The sequence below is a fragment of the Carcharodon carcharias genome, chromosome 10 (assembly GCF_017639515.1).
Source record: "Carcharodon carcharias isolate sCarCar2 chromosome 10, sCarCar2.pri, whole genome shotgun sequence".
NCBI lineage: Eukaryota > Metazoa > Chordata > Chondrichthyes > Lamniformes > Lamnidae > Carcharodon > Carcharodon carcharias.
In genome coordinates this window covers 38,444,897-38,458,097 of record NC_054476.1, presented here as the reverse complement: position 1 = coordinate 38,458,097, position 13,201 = coordinate 38,444,897, and positions in this window count along the sequence as shown.

The following is a 13,201-nucleotide window of genomic DNA, read 5'->3' as shown; positions in this document are numbered from 1 at the left end:
ATTCTGTTTTTGTTTTGGATTTTCAGCATCCGCAGTTTTTTGTTTTTATCTTGTTACTAAGTTATTACTTATCTTACATCCAGTATTGGATGAGCAGAAATTTCCTCCAATTAAATATTGGGGAGATTGAAGCAACTGTTTTATATCACTCTCCAAGCTCTGTTCCTTAGTTAGTGATTCCATCCCTTTCCCTGGCAACAGCCTGAGATTAAACCAGTCTGTTTGCAACCTTAGTGTTGCATTTGATTCTGAGGCATGACATTCTGATTCCATCACTAAGACTGCCTGTTTCCACCTCTCTAAAATTGCCCAACTGCACCCCATCTCAGCTCATTTGCTGCTGAAACACCCATTCTTGCCTTCATTACCTCTAGACTTGGCTATTTCAACCTACTCGTGGCTGATCTCCCACATTCAACCCTTGATAAACTTGAGGACATCCAAAACTCTACTGTCTTAAATCACAGCAACTTTCGTTCCCTTATCATCCCTGTGCTCGCTGGCTTGCAGTGTCTTCTGACCAAGCAACATCTTGACTTTAAAATTCTCATTCTTATTTTCATATCCCTCAATGGCCTTGCAGCCCCTTACTCTCCTCCTAGCCCATACCCCTCTGATATATCCGTGCTCCTCTAATTGTGGCCTATTGGGCATTTCCGATCATAATTGCTCTACCACTGGTGGCCATGCCTTCAGTTCCCTAAGCCCAAATCTCTGGAGTACCAATCCTAACCCTCTCCAACTCTCTACCTCACTTTCCTCCTTTAAGACACAAGCTTTTGGTCATCTGACCTAATGGCGTAACTCCGCCGGCCATTTAAATCCCCACTCAGTTCGGTGGGGCTGTAATGTCCCGTCGGCCGGGAGAGACAGTGAAATCCTGGCCAAATTCTCCTTATGTGGCTCAATGTCATACCGTGTTTTACAACGCTCCTGTGATGTGCCTTGAGACATTGCATTACATTAAAGGCGCTATATAAATATAAGCTAATGTTGTGTTTGTTGTTGAAAGCTCTAGTTGCCCCCCACACTCAATTGTTTTTTGGGGGGAGAGAGTTCCAAGCTTCCACGAAATTTCACATGAGGAAGCGCTTGCAGACATCACCTCTGAATGGCCTGGCTCTAACTTTAAGGTTATGCCCCCCTGTTCTGGACTCTCCCACCATTTTAAACACCTCGATCAGATAACGCCTGAATTTTCTAATAGGAATGCAAATTTAAGCAACCTGTCCTGATAATTAAATGTAATTCAATGCCATTATAAAGGTATCTTGTATCAGGTAACCAATAGGGTCCTGATACACCTGTACATTTAGCTGTGACAAGATTTGTGTCTATTGGACACACTCTCTTGTCAGTTTGACAGTGAATAAAAGGTCTACTCCACTTTAAGTGTCAATACTTCTTTTCCCTTTTCAAGTACTCATGTAGATCACAATTGCCCACTCTCCAGGGACATTCCCAGTATGGGCACTGGGTTTGAATGCTCTGTCATCAGTCACTTGCCATCTAAATACACAGTTGCACTTCCAACACCCATAGACTGCTCATAGAATGATACAGCGCAGAAGGAGGCCATTCAGCCCATCACATCTGTGCTAGCTATTTGAAAGAACATGCAATTAGTCTCCCACTCCCGCTCTTTTCTCATATCCCTGTATGATTTTCCCTTCAAGTATTCATCTATTCCTGTTTTGAAAGTAAGTATAGAGTCTGCTTTCACCATTTTTTCAGGTAGTGCATTCCAGAACACAACAACTCGCTGTGTGAGTAAACAAATTTCTGCTAATTCATGCTGCCTCTGGCTCTTTTGCCAATGACTTTACCTCTGTGCCCTGTGGTTACCGACCCTCCTGTGACTGGAAGCAGGCTCTCCCTATCTATTACATTGAAATCATTCATAAGTCCTACACCTCATGCTGAGGTTTCCATTTACACCCAAGGGCAGGATTTTCCCTTTGTCAGGCGGGCGGGGCTGGGAATGGCCGCGAAATGGACCACCACCTACAATCGGGCCCTGACTGCGATTTAACGCTGGCTGGCCAATTAACAGCCAGCCAGTGTGAAAGGCACGCTGAAACACTCAGTGCTGCAAGGGTGGGGGCAGGAGGAGGGCGAGCGTGGAAAACTGCACATGACGGGGGAGCACTTGCTGGCAGCTCCCTGAGGGCACAGAGCTGCCTGAGGGAGCTGAAGAATTGGACATTCTTCATAAAGATTTTACAAATGATATAAACATGTCCCCATGTGTGACTCAGTCACATGAAGAGGGACATGTTAAAAATGATGTTGAAAATTTTTGTAATTTTTTTCTTAATTACTGCTGGAAAACTCATCCTGTCCGTGGATGAGGTTTCATAAAAAATATAAAGCCCGCCTGGCCGATTGGCCCTCCTGCCAACTGTAAGCTTGGATGGGCAGCGTAAAATACTTTTCAATTATTTGATTTAGGGCCTTAATAGGCATCATAATTGTTGGCAGGCACACTGCCGACTCTCACCCACGCCCGCTGACTGAAATATCGTGCGAGTGCATGATGATGCCAGAATGCTCGCTCGATGTCATTGCGTGAGATTTTACACCCAATTGGGCAAGCGCCGTCCCGACAGATGTAAGATCCTGCCCCAAGTGATTTTAAATTCCTTCGATGTGCGCATAATCTCCATAGCTACTGATCTAATCATGCTTGCAAAGCTGTTTGTAGTTCATTGCTCGCAGTATAAAGTCTGACATGTTTTTTCAAGTGGACTTTACTCAAACTGTTGAGGGATTTTGTGAAGGATTAACATCCTAATTCCTGTATAGAAACTAATGTGGTCTACAACTAACACCTTAACTACTTTACAGCCTTAACAATGCTGTTTTCCCTTTACTATATGTGTTAGTGAGCACAGTTATCCAGCTTTAGTATTTTTGGAGTGAGCACGTAGACAATGTACAGTCAGGTGGATATAATATCAGGTTTACTGCTTGACTAATGATTAACATCACATTTCAATCATCAGAATCTAGGAATGTGTTCTAGTTGAGCAGAGGCTGGGTAACCTAGAGTACACCTGATATTAGCTCTCGGGACTCAGTTAAATGTGGCAGGTGAGCTATGACCTCCTCTGCAACTTAACTCTGACAAAAGCCGACATTGTATTTCAGAATGTTTCATCACTTGTAACGGCACTCGGAGAGCTCCTGTGGGATGGAGCTCCGGAGTGAGAGAGCTCAAGAAAAAAGGGGCAATTGGCTTTGGGGTGGTGGAGTAGAGATGACAATCAGACTGAGTGGGGAACAACAATGGTCTTCAGAACAGCATTGGGTGAGGAATTTCTCTCCTGACTTTCCAGCTCCTCTTTCAGATGAGTGTTCTTAACAAATCCACCCACAGTAGGTGAGCTGCAGTGGTGCCTTTTAGGTAAGTAAACCAGTAATTACAGGCCAATGAGCCTGACGTCAGTAGTAGGTAAATTATTGGAAGGTATTCTGAGAGATCGGATATATAATTATTTGGACAGCCACAGAGGAAGTGGCTGATGACACCCGTGTGGCAGCCTCAGACAGCAGCAGAGAGGAAGTATAACAAGGCTCATGCTGCAACTCGCACCTTGGTGGAGTAAACCATTGGGATGTTGAAAATGAGCTTTCAATCCTGGGCCGGTCTGGTGGAGCCCTGCAATACAGTCCACAGAGGGTGTCACACATCATCGTTGCCTGCTGTGCCCTTTACAACCTGGCACTGCAATGGAGAGAGGAGCTGACTGAGGAACAGATGGAGGAGCTGCACGTATCCTCTGATAAGGAGGACATCGACAGGGATGAGGGTGTTGAGGTCCTCGAAGGTGAGGGTGACAGTACGAGATCGCATTGTCCAGATGAGGAAGGCATGCTCAGGAGGCCCTCATACCTGCTCGATTCATGGAGGATAATGATGCTATGCAGTGACAAGACACCCTAGATCCTCACATTGCATCTGTGAACGTTTGACTCCAGTCTGGCTGATGGCAGTGCACATACCCTCTGTGGTAAGGCTCCTGACATGGTGATGCAGCAGATGCCCATAGTCCCTACATTCCAGGAGGATGATGACAATATGCAGTGGGGTCACTCCATAGATCCTCACATAGCTTATGTGAATGCCTGACTCCTGTCTGGCTGATGGCACATCGCTTGCACTCTGTGAACAGGGTCATATCATAGACATGCAGAGGGGAAACTTAAACTTCTCTTGATCCTATGGCATCCTTCATGAGCTGACCCCTTCAGGACCACACTATCACCGGACACAAATGCTGATGAGATGGTGGTGCCAGCCGCACCTCAAAGATACTGAGAGCCCACAGAGAGAATGATGGAACTCTGTGCTGCTGGCCCAGGACATTTTGGCAGCATTGATAAGTCCCATTGAGATGCAGGCATGACTGATGTACCCGGTGACTGTGAAGGTCACCATCAGTGTGCTAGAAAGGTTGCACACAGCACAGGGAAGAGGCCCTGGACTGAGACAACTGCCTTTATCTTGTGCAGGAACCAAGCTTTCACTTCAGACTGACACAAACACTGCTCATCTTAACAAGGAGCCATCGACAGAGTGACATCCCCGGACATCCACAGTGGAGGTGGAGGCAGCCCACTAACTGCTACACCCTGTCTGTGATGACCTTGGCGGGTGTCCTCTGGAGTTCTGAGACCTGGAGGGCCCCGGCCTGCTTTCAGGGTCCTGCTGTGTGGCAGGGGCTCCCCCCTCGGCCTGTGGAGACGAAGCTGCTGGGGTCACAGGAAGAGGGGATTTGGATGGGTCGGACACTCCCAGGGTCACCTGGATGGCCCCGGGGTATGCACCTGCCGATATTACTCCTTGTGGGTGCCTGAGGGCCCCAGGATGACTGCTTGAGGAGAAGGGGAAGCTGCAGTAAGATTGAACTGCCCCACATCCCTCTCGCGTTAACACTATTGGAGGCCAACTATGGCATCAGCAATGGAATTCAGCCTGCGCAGCTGTACAGGACCAATGACCTGGACCTAGGTCTCCATGGCGGCAGCCATCCTACCACTGTTGACCTCAGTGCATTAGCACGCTAGCGCTATCACCTCAGACTGAAGGTGGACAGGCTCCTCCATCATGCCTTGCAATCTGAAGAGCGTAGCAGGCATCCCTTCCTAATGTTCCTGAGCTTGCCTTTGCAGCAACTGAGGTATAACTGAGTCCAGAGGCTTGTCTTCTGACTTGGACTCAACAGGCTCCTGGCCTCTAGTAGTCGTCCGACTGTCAGAAACCTAGGAAGTCCCTGCCGCTGCCTGCTGTGGATCAGACAGTGTGATGTGCTTACCAGGTTGTGACCCTGGGGCTACTCTAGAGGTAGATCACACTGAGGTGTGTGTCTCTGCTCTGGTGGAGGGTGTGGCTGAGCACTGTGATGGGACTTCAGGGAGGATGTGATCAGATTCTTCTACTGAATTGTCTTCGGTGTTTGAGTCAAGGACCTGGCTCAGTGGACTCCATCGGCTGTTTCCCAGATGTGCCTGTGGAAGCAAGGAGAGATAATTAGTGCATGGCAGTGGCCTGTGAAACTGGACACATCACTCACAGCATGGTTGTCTGATGGATGTTGCACTGCTGGATCCTCACTTTGTTGACCATCACCGACCTCACCGTCAGCACAGGAATAGTCCAGATCACCGCCGGCCAGCTAGATGACTCTGTTTTCAAAATCTGTGAGGACCTTGATGTCAGGCATTTCTCCACTGGTCTGCCACCTCTCCCTCTTGTTGTGTGCCAGCTTGCCCTGCATGAATACAGATGGAGAGAATGTAAGTTGGACGTCTGCCAGGCTAGATGAGAAGGGTGCCTGGCATGTGTGGGTGGTGAGTGGTGCCATGGACAGAATGAGGACATAGTCCACAAGGCAAATGAATGTGGATGCGAGAGAGTGAATGTCCCTTGAACCGACAGTGAGTGAGATCCCTGTGGATGTGTGATGGGTTTGCGAGTGTATGAGCTGAGAGTGAAGAGAACAGTAACTTACCCTGGTGGAACAGTGGAGATCATTCATCCTCTTGTGGCACTCAGTGGCTGTCCTCTTTTGCACAGGACTGGTGCTGACCACCGCAGCCACCGCCTCCCATGCTGGATTGGTGACCTTGCTTGCTGGTCTTCGCCCAGAGCCGGGGGGGGGCGCGGTAGAGGACTTTGCGATAGGCCTCTACTGTGTCCAGTAGGTGCTCAATGAATCAATGGAGGCATTGCTAAATTTAGGGGCAGCATGTTTCCTCCCTTTGGTAGCCATGACTTTGCAGCAGCTTCTGGTGCCTTAGAGAGAGCTGGCTCTGTGCAGGGGTACCCTTTAAATATGGCTCAAGTTTGCTGTGGGGTTAATAGAAATTGGATCACACCAATACTGAGGGGTTGGGAAGTATGCACAGCTTACGAAGGGGGCAAATCAAAATCAAAACACTGTTCTATTTACAGATGGGTGGTGAAAAGAGAAATCAGGGCTGTTTAAATTAAACCACCCACCCTCGCACCATACCCCCAACTGCCCATAACATGGCAAACAATAATGTGGTCAAGAGGGGTGGATCCAGGAGTAGAGTTCATTGGGCGTCCTCATTCCTGAGCCTTAGTCAATGCCTAACAGAGTCTTGGAGGGAATGGTTACACCCTCTCAGTACTACATACTGGGGTCTCTAAGTGGCTGGCTGCCTCAGGATTGTTCACTATATTAAAATGTATCATCTACACATTGTTCAGTTTTATTCACTTTAGTCTCCTGACATGAGCATTGCTTTCATTATTTGTCCATCCCTAACTGCCCCTTTAGAAGATGACAATGTTTTTTTTTCTTGAAAGGCTCCAGTCCATGTGGTTTAGATATACCCACAGTGCTGTTAGGGAAGGAAGAAGTTTTGATCCAGTGACAGTGAAGGAACAGCAATAGATCTCCAGGTAAAAGTGGTGTGTGACTTGGAGTGGAACTTGTGAGTGGTGATGTTCCCGTGCATTTACTGCCCTTATTCTTCAAGGTGGTAGGGTTTGCAGGTTTGCAGAGTGCTGTCGAAGGAGGCTTGGTGAGTTACTGCAGTAGATCTTGTAGATGGGGTACACACTGCTGCTACTCTGTACCACTGATGGAGGGAGTGCCATGCCCCCACCCTTCCTAAACTTTACTGCAGCCTTTTCCGGTGGACAGGCTGTCAATCAGGCTGGAAAACTTACAAAAAATAATTCAAACACAGGGAAAACTCCTCCATCCCACTCTGAGATCACACCAGAATAAATATCAGGGCCAATGATTCAGTGATTCAGTAAAGTATACCTATAGACTTGGGCAGGCTCTGAGAGTTTGACTGGGACCAGGGTATTTTGAGATGAGTTTCAAATGAGTACTTTGGCTTAGTTCATTTACTTCGCACCTTTGCGTCTATCTTTACCAAGGAAGACATTGCTGCCAAATTCATAGTGAAAGAGGAGGTAGTTGGGACGTTAGACTGGTTAAAAATTAATAAATGGGAAGTATTAGACAGGCTACTGTACTTAAAATTAATAAGTTACCTGGTCCAGATCAAATGAATCCATGGATTCTGAGGGAAGTAAGACTGACAATTGCGGAGGAACTGGCCATAATCTTCCAATCCTTCTTAGATACAGGGATGGTGCCAGGGGCCTGGAGAATCGCAAATATTACACCCTAATTCAAAAAAGGCCATAAGGATAAACCCAGCAATTAAAAGCCTGCTGGTTTAACCTCACTGGCGGGAAAGCTTATAGAAATAATAATGCAGGACAAAATTAACAATCACTTGGACAAATATGGATCAGTTAAGGAAAGCCAGCATGACTTTGTGGCAGATTTTGTTTAACTAATTCAATTGAGTTTTTTTTGATGAAGGAACAGAGAGGGCTGATGAGGACAATAAAGTTGATGTGGTTTGTAAGTGTTGCAAAAGGCATTTGATAAGTTGCCACATAACAGGCTTCCTACAAAGTTGAAACCCTTGAAATAAAAGGTACGGTGGTAGCATGAATACAAAGTTGGGTGTGCTACAAGAAACAGAGTAGAGGTGAATGGTTGTTTTTCTGACTGAAGGAAGGTACACAGTGGGATTCCCTAGAAGTTGGTATACGTTTTCATGACATGTTATTCACCCAGACTTGGGTTGAAAAGGTCACAATTTCAAAATTTACAGATGGCTCAAAATTTAGAAGCATTGTGATCTGTGAGATGGATAGTGATAGACTTCAAGAGGACATTGGCTGGTGAAATGGGCGGATATGTGACAAATTAAATTTAATGTAGAGAATTGTGAACTAATACATTTTGGTAGGAAGAACAAGGAGAGGCACAGAATACAAAAATAAAACGGTTATAATAAACTTGCATAAAACTTTGGTTTGGCCTCATCTGGAATATTGTATACAATTCTGGGCACCACATTTTAGGAAGGATGTGAAGGCATTACAGAGGGTGCAGAAAAGATTCACGAGAATGTTTCCAGGGATGAGGGATTTGTGTTACAAGGATAGATTGGCAAAGCTAGGGTTGCTCTTTTTAGAGAAGAGGATGTTGAAAGGAGATTTGAAGCAGCAGGTAGTTAGGATCTGGAATGCACTGCCTAACAGTGTGTTGGAGGCAAATTCAATCATGGGTTTCAAAAGGGAACTTTATAATTATCTGAAAAGAAAAATATTGTAGGTATACATGGAAAAGACGGGGGAGTGGGAATAATATGAGAGTCAACATGGACACAATGGGCTGAATAGCCTTCTCCTGTGCTGTTACCATTCTCGTGATTCTGTTTCGTTCACCACCTCTGTACCTTCCAACTTGCTTTACAGCCAATGCAGTGTAGTCCCTAATATTGACTTGGTGGGTTGTACAGGCTCAAGGAGTTTTGCTCAGGAATTCCAGAACACCGGGTTTCCCCATGTTTTGCTATTTTTGACTCCAGAGTGTGCATTCTTTTATTCAGCAGGTTCCCTGCTTCATTGACAGGCTTGGCTCCCTGTCAGATAGGAGATTCTCAAGAACAGGATGCAAGCCAGGAGCCTGCAGCTGGCTTAGTGGCAACATAGGGGTGGTTCAGGATCTTGGAGGGATCAAATCCCTGATCCATGGCTGCATGGCTGAGACCCATGTCCAGTCTAAATGACGTTTGATCCTGAGGCGAGGGAGAGTGAGTGGATCATAGCTGAGAGTGATCAATGATCCCTGGAGAAGATTCAGATACCTGGGGGATGTTGGTGAGGTGCACTGATCACGGTGGGGGGAGGCATATTTTTGGATCAGGATGGGTCTGCTGGCAAATTGTGGAGAAGGTAAGCTTGCTGGGTTGGGGGAAACACTCCTGCTTTAATTGGCCCTCAAGCCTTGCTATAAAGAGACATACCTTTTCCAGTCTTCACCATGCTTTAGCTTCAGGGATAAACTGAGAGACAGGTTAAATATGAGGCACACACCTCAGTATAATATTTAAAGGGCCAACCTGCTCCCTGGAGGCAGATTCATTGCTCAAATATCATACCTCTGTTAAAACCAGGAGTGGACAGGTTGAAGTTGGGTTGAGATCTCGGGCAATGAATTCCAGGTTTCCACCAGCCTATGTGTGAAAACATTTCTCCCCAGCTCCCCTCTAACCCCCCTCCCAATAACTTTAAATTTATACTCTAGTTATTTACTTCTCTGCTAATGGATCCACCATACTTCAGCCCCTCTTAATTTTATACGCCTCAAAAATCTCCTCTCAGCATCCTCTGTTCCAAAGGAAACAACCCCAGCCTATCTAATCTTTCCTGAAAATTCTCTATTTCTGGCAACATTCTTATAAATCTCCTCTGTGTCCTCTCTGGTGTGATCACATTCTTGCTATCATGCAGGGGCCAGAACTGTGCTTAGTATTGCAGCTACAATCTAGCTAATATTTCTTACAGTTCTAACATAACCCCCTGCTCTTATATTCTACATCTAGGCCAATAAGGGAATACATCCAATATGCTGTCTTAACCATTATATCTTCAATTTGAATTCCATTTGCCACTTTTCTGCCCACCTGACCAGTCCATTATATCTCCCTGGAGTCCACAGCTTTCTTCCTCACTGTCAACCAGAGGAATTTTCAGATCACCTGCAAACTTCTTAATCATGCCTCCTACATTTAAGTCTCAATAATTGATATATATCACAAATTGCAAGGGCCCTGCAGAACCCCACTGGAAACAGCCTTCCAGTCACAAAAATACCATTCTGCCATTACTCTTTCCTGCCACTGAACCAATTTTGGATCCAACTTGCCACATACCTTGGATCCAATCATCTTTTAATTTCTGGCCTCTCTGCTATGCGGTACCTTGTCAAAAGCCTTGCTAACATCCAATAGGCTACATCAAATGGACTACCCTCATTGACCCTCCTTGTTATCTCTTCAAAAATTCAATTAAGTTAGCAAGGCATGACCTTCCCTTAAATCAATGTTGACTATTAAAGCATGCTTTAATTGCAGCATTTAATCCAATTCTTATAATGCCTTCACCACCCAATGTTTGCCTAGCTCCACATTGAACTAAAAGCCACATCATGTTTTTACCTGACTGTAAAAAGGTATTTACAGACATGCAATTTGGAAGATTCAGCCTTGGGTGGTGTTTTGGTAGCAATTACTGGCAGAGAGAAGTCAGGGTAGAATGAAAAAAGGTTCTTGTCAAATTATACACAACAACACCATTGTTTATGCGTTGGAGGAACATCTGAGGCCATTTGATATAGGGCACAGGGCCAAGAGCAGTACTCCCTGTGAGCAATGAGTAATGTGCTTTTATTTATTGACCATGGGTTCCTAACCAAAAGGCCTTGCTTATGTGTTCAAATGCCCACTAGCAGTGAATAGTTCTCCAACTATGAGGGTCCATCCGTTGATCACATTAAGCAGAGAAGGGCAGAGTGTAACCTTTTTTGCCTGGCAGAAATGGCACGGGCAGTTGGTTAGAGTGTTAGTTTGGCAATTGCCACTGCATTTCTGACACATTTCTGCTCAACATCATTTTATCTACAGGTGGAGACCTGTTCACATTTAAAATTCTGGGTCCAATGATATCATTTGGAACCCAACACAATTTTTATTGAAGATTATTGCTGATGACATTGGGTAATGGGCACTGACACTGGACAGTGGCACTGGGTACAGATAATGGTGCTGGGCACAGTTATTGAAACTGGACACTGAACTCTGGACACTAGGCACTGATACTGGGCACTGCAACTGGGCACTGACACTGGGCAATAGGTACTTACACTAGATGATGACACTGGCAGTGACAGTAGGTGCTGGGCATGGACATGGGCACTCACACTGGGCAATAGGCACTTACACTGGATAATGACATTGGCAATGACACTGGGTACTGGGCATGGATATGTGCACTGACACTAGGCACTGACACTGGGTATTGGGCACTGACACTTAGCATTGACATTGGGCACTGGCATTGGGTGTAAAGGAATTCCTGTATCGACAGGAAACTCCTGTCAGTGTAATTCTCCTTTACTTCATTGCAACAATATTCACCCAATCTACTTTCTCTGCTATGGCGCTTAAAATATAAATGACAAGGAAATGAAAGTAATCCCTGTTTGTCTCAGCTGCAACAGAAAATTCATTTGTTCACTCACTGTGTTTAGTCTTATAAACTGTAGTGTTAGAGAGTGTGCAACATAGTGTTGATTCAGAGTGACAGAGTGATAGTGTCTCTGTGAAAGGATGAAAGAAAACTCACATTTCAATAGCTCCTTTCATGACCACTGGATGTCTCAAAGAGCTTTACAGCCAATGAAGTACTTTTTAAAATGTAGTCACTATTATAATGCAGGAAATGCAGCAGCCAATTTATGTACAATAAGATCCCACAAGCAGCATTCTGATAATGACCAGCTAATCCATTTTTCTGATGTTGATTGAGGAATAAGTGTTAACCAGGACACTGGGGAGATCTCCCCTGTTCTTCTTTCAAATAGTGCCACTGGATCTTTTCTGCCCTCCAGAGACGACACTCAGGGCCTTGGTTTAATATCTCATCCGAAAGACAGCACCTCTGACAGTGCAGCATGCCCTCAGTACTGCCCCACTGACAATGGAGCATTCCCTCAGTACTGCCCCTCGGACAGTGCTGCACTCCCTCAGTACGGCACCTCCGAAAGTGCAGCACTCCTTCAGTACTGACCCTGCAACACTGCAGTGCTCCCTTGGTACTGCACTGGAGTGTAGCCTAGATTGTTGTGCTCAAGCCCTGGAGTGGAACTGAAACTCTCAACCTTCTGACTGAGAGTTAAGAAAGAGTGCCACCGCCTGAGACACATCTTGCAAGCTTTGTTTTACTCATTCCTGGGATGTAAGTGTCACTGGCGAGGCCAGCATTTGTTGCCCATCACCAACTGCCCTTGAGAATGGTGAACTGCCTTCTTGAACTGCTGCAGACCAGTCATATTGTGTAAGTACCTGTTAGGAAGGGAATTCCAAGATTTTGACCCAGCAACAGGAAAGGAACAGCGATATAGTTCCAAGCCAGGATGTTATCTGGCTCAGAGGGAAACTTGCAGATGATGATGTTCCCATGCATCTGCTGCCCTTGCCCTTCTTGATAGTAGAGGTTGTAGGTTTGGGTTGTGGAAGGTGATGTCAAAGGAGCCTTAGAAAGTTGCTGCAGTGCATCATGCAGATGGTACACACTGCTATCACTGTGCGCTGGATTGTGAAGGGGGTGAATGTTTAAGGTATAGAATGGGATACCAATCAAGTGGTCTGCTTTTTCCTGGATGTTGTTGAGACTCATGTGTGTTGTGGGAGCTGCACTCATCCCGGAAAGCGCAGAGTATTCCATCACAGTCCTGACTTGTGCCTTGTAAATGGTGAACAGGCTTTTGGGAGTCAGGAGGTGAGTTACTCGCTGCAGAATTCTCAGCCTCTGAACTACCCTTGTAGCTACAGTGTTTATATGGTTCACCCAGTTAAGTTACTGGTCAATGGTAACCCCCGGGATATTAATGGTGGGGGATTTAACAATGGTGTTGCTGTTAAAAGTCAAGATGTTAGGTTTCATCGTGTTGGAGATGGTCATTGCCTAGCACTTGTGTTGTGTGAGACATTTATCAGTCCAAGCCTGAATGTTGTCCATGTCTTGGTGCATATGAACATGGAGTTCTCCAGTATCTGAGGAGTCGCGAAC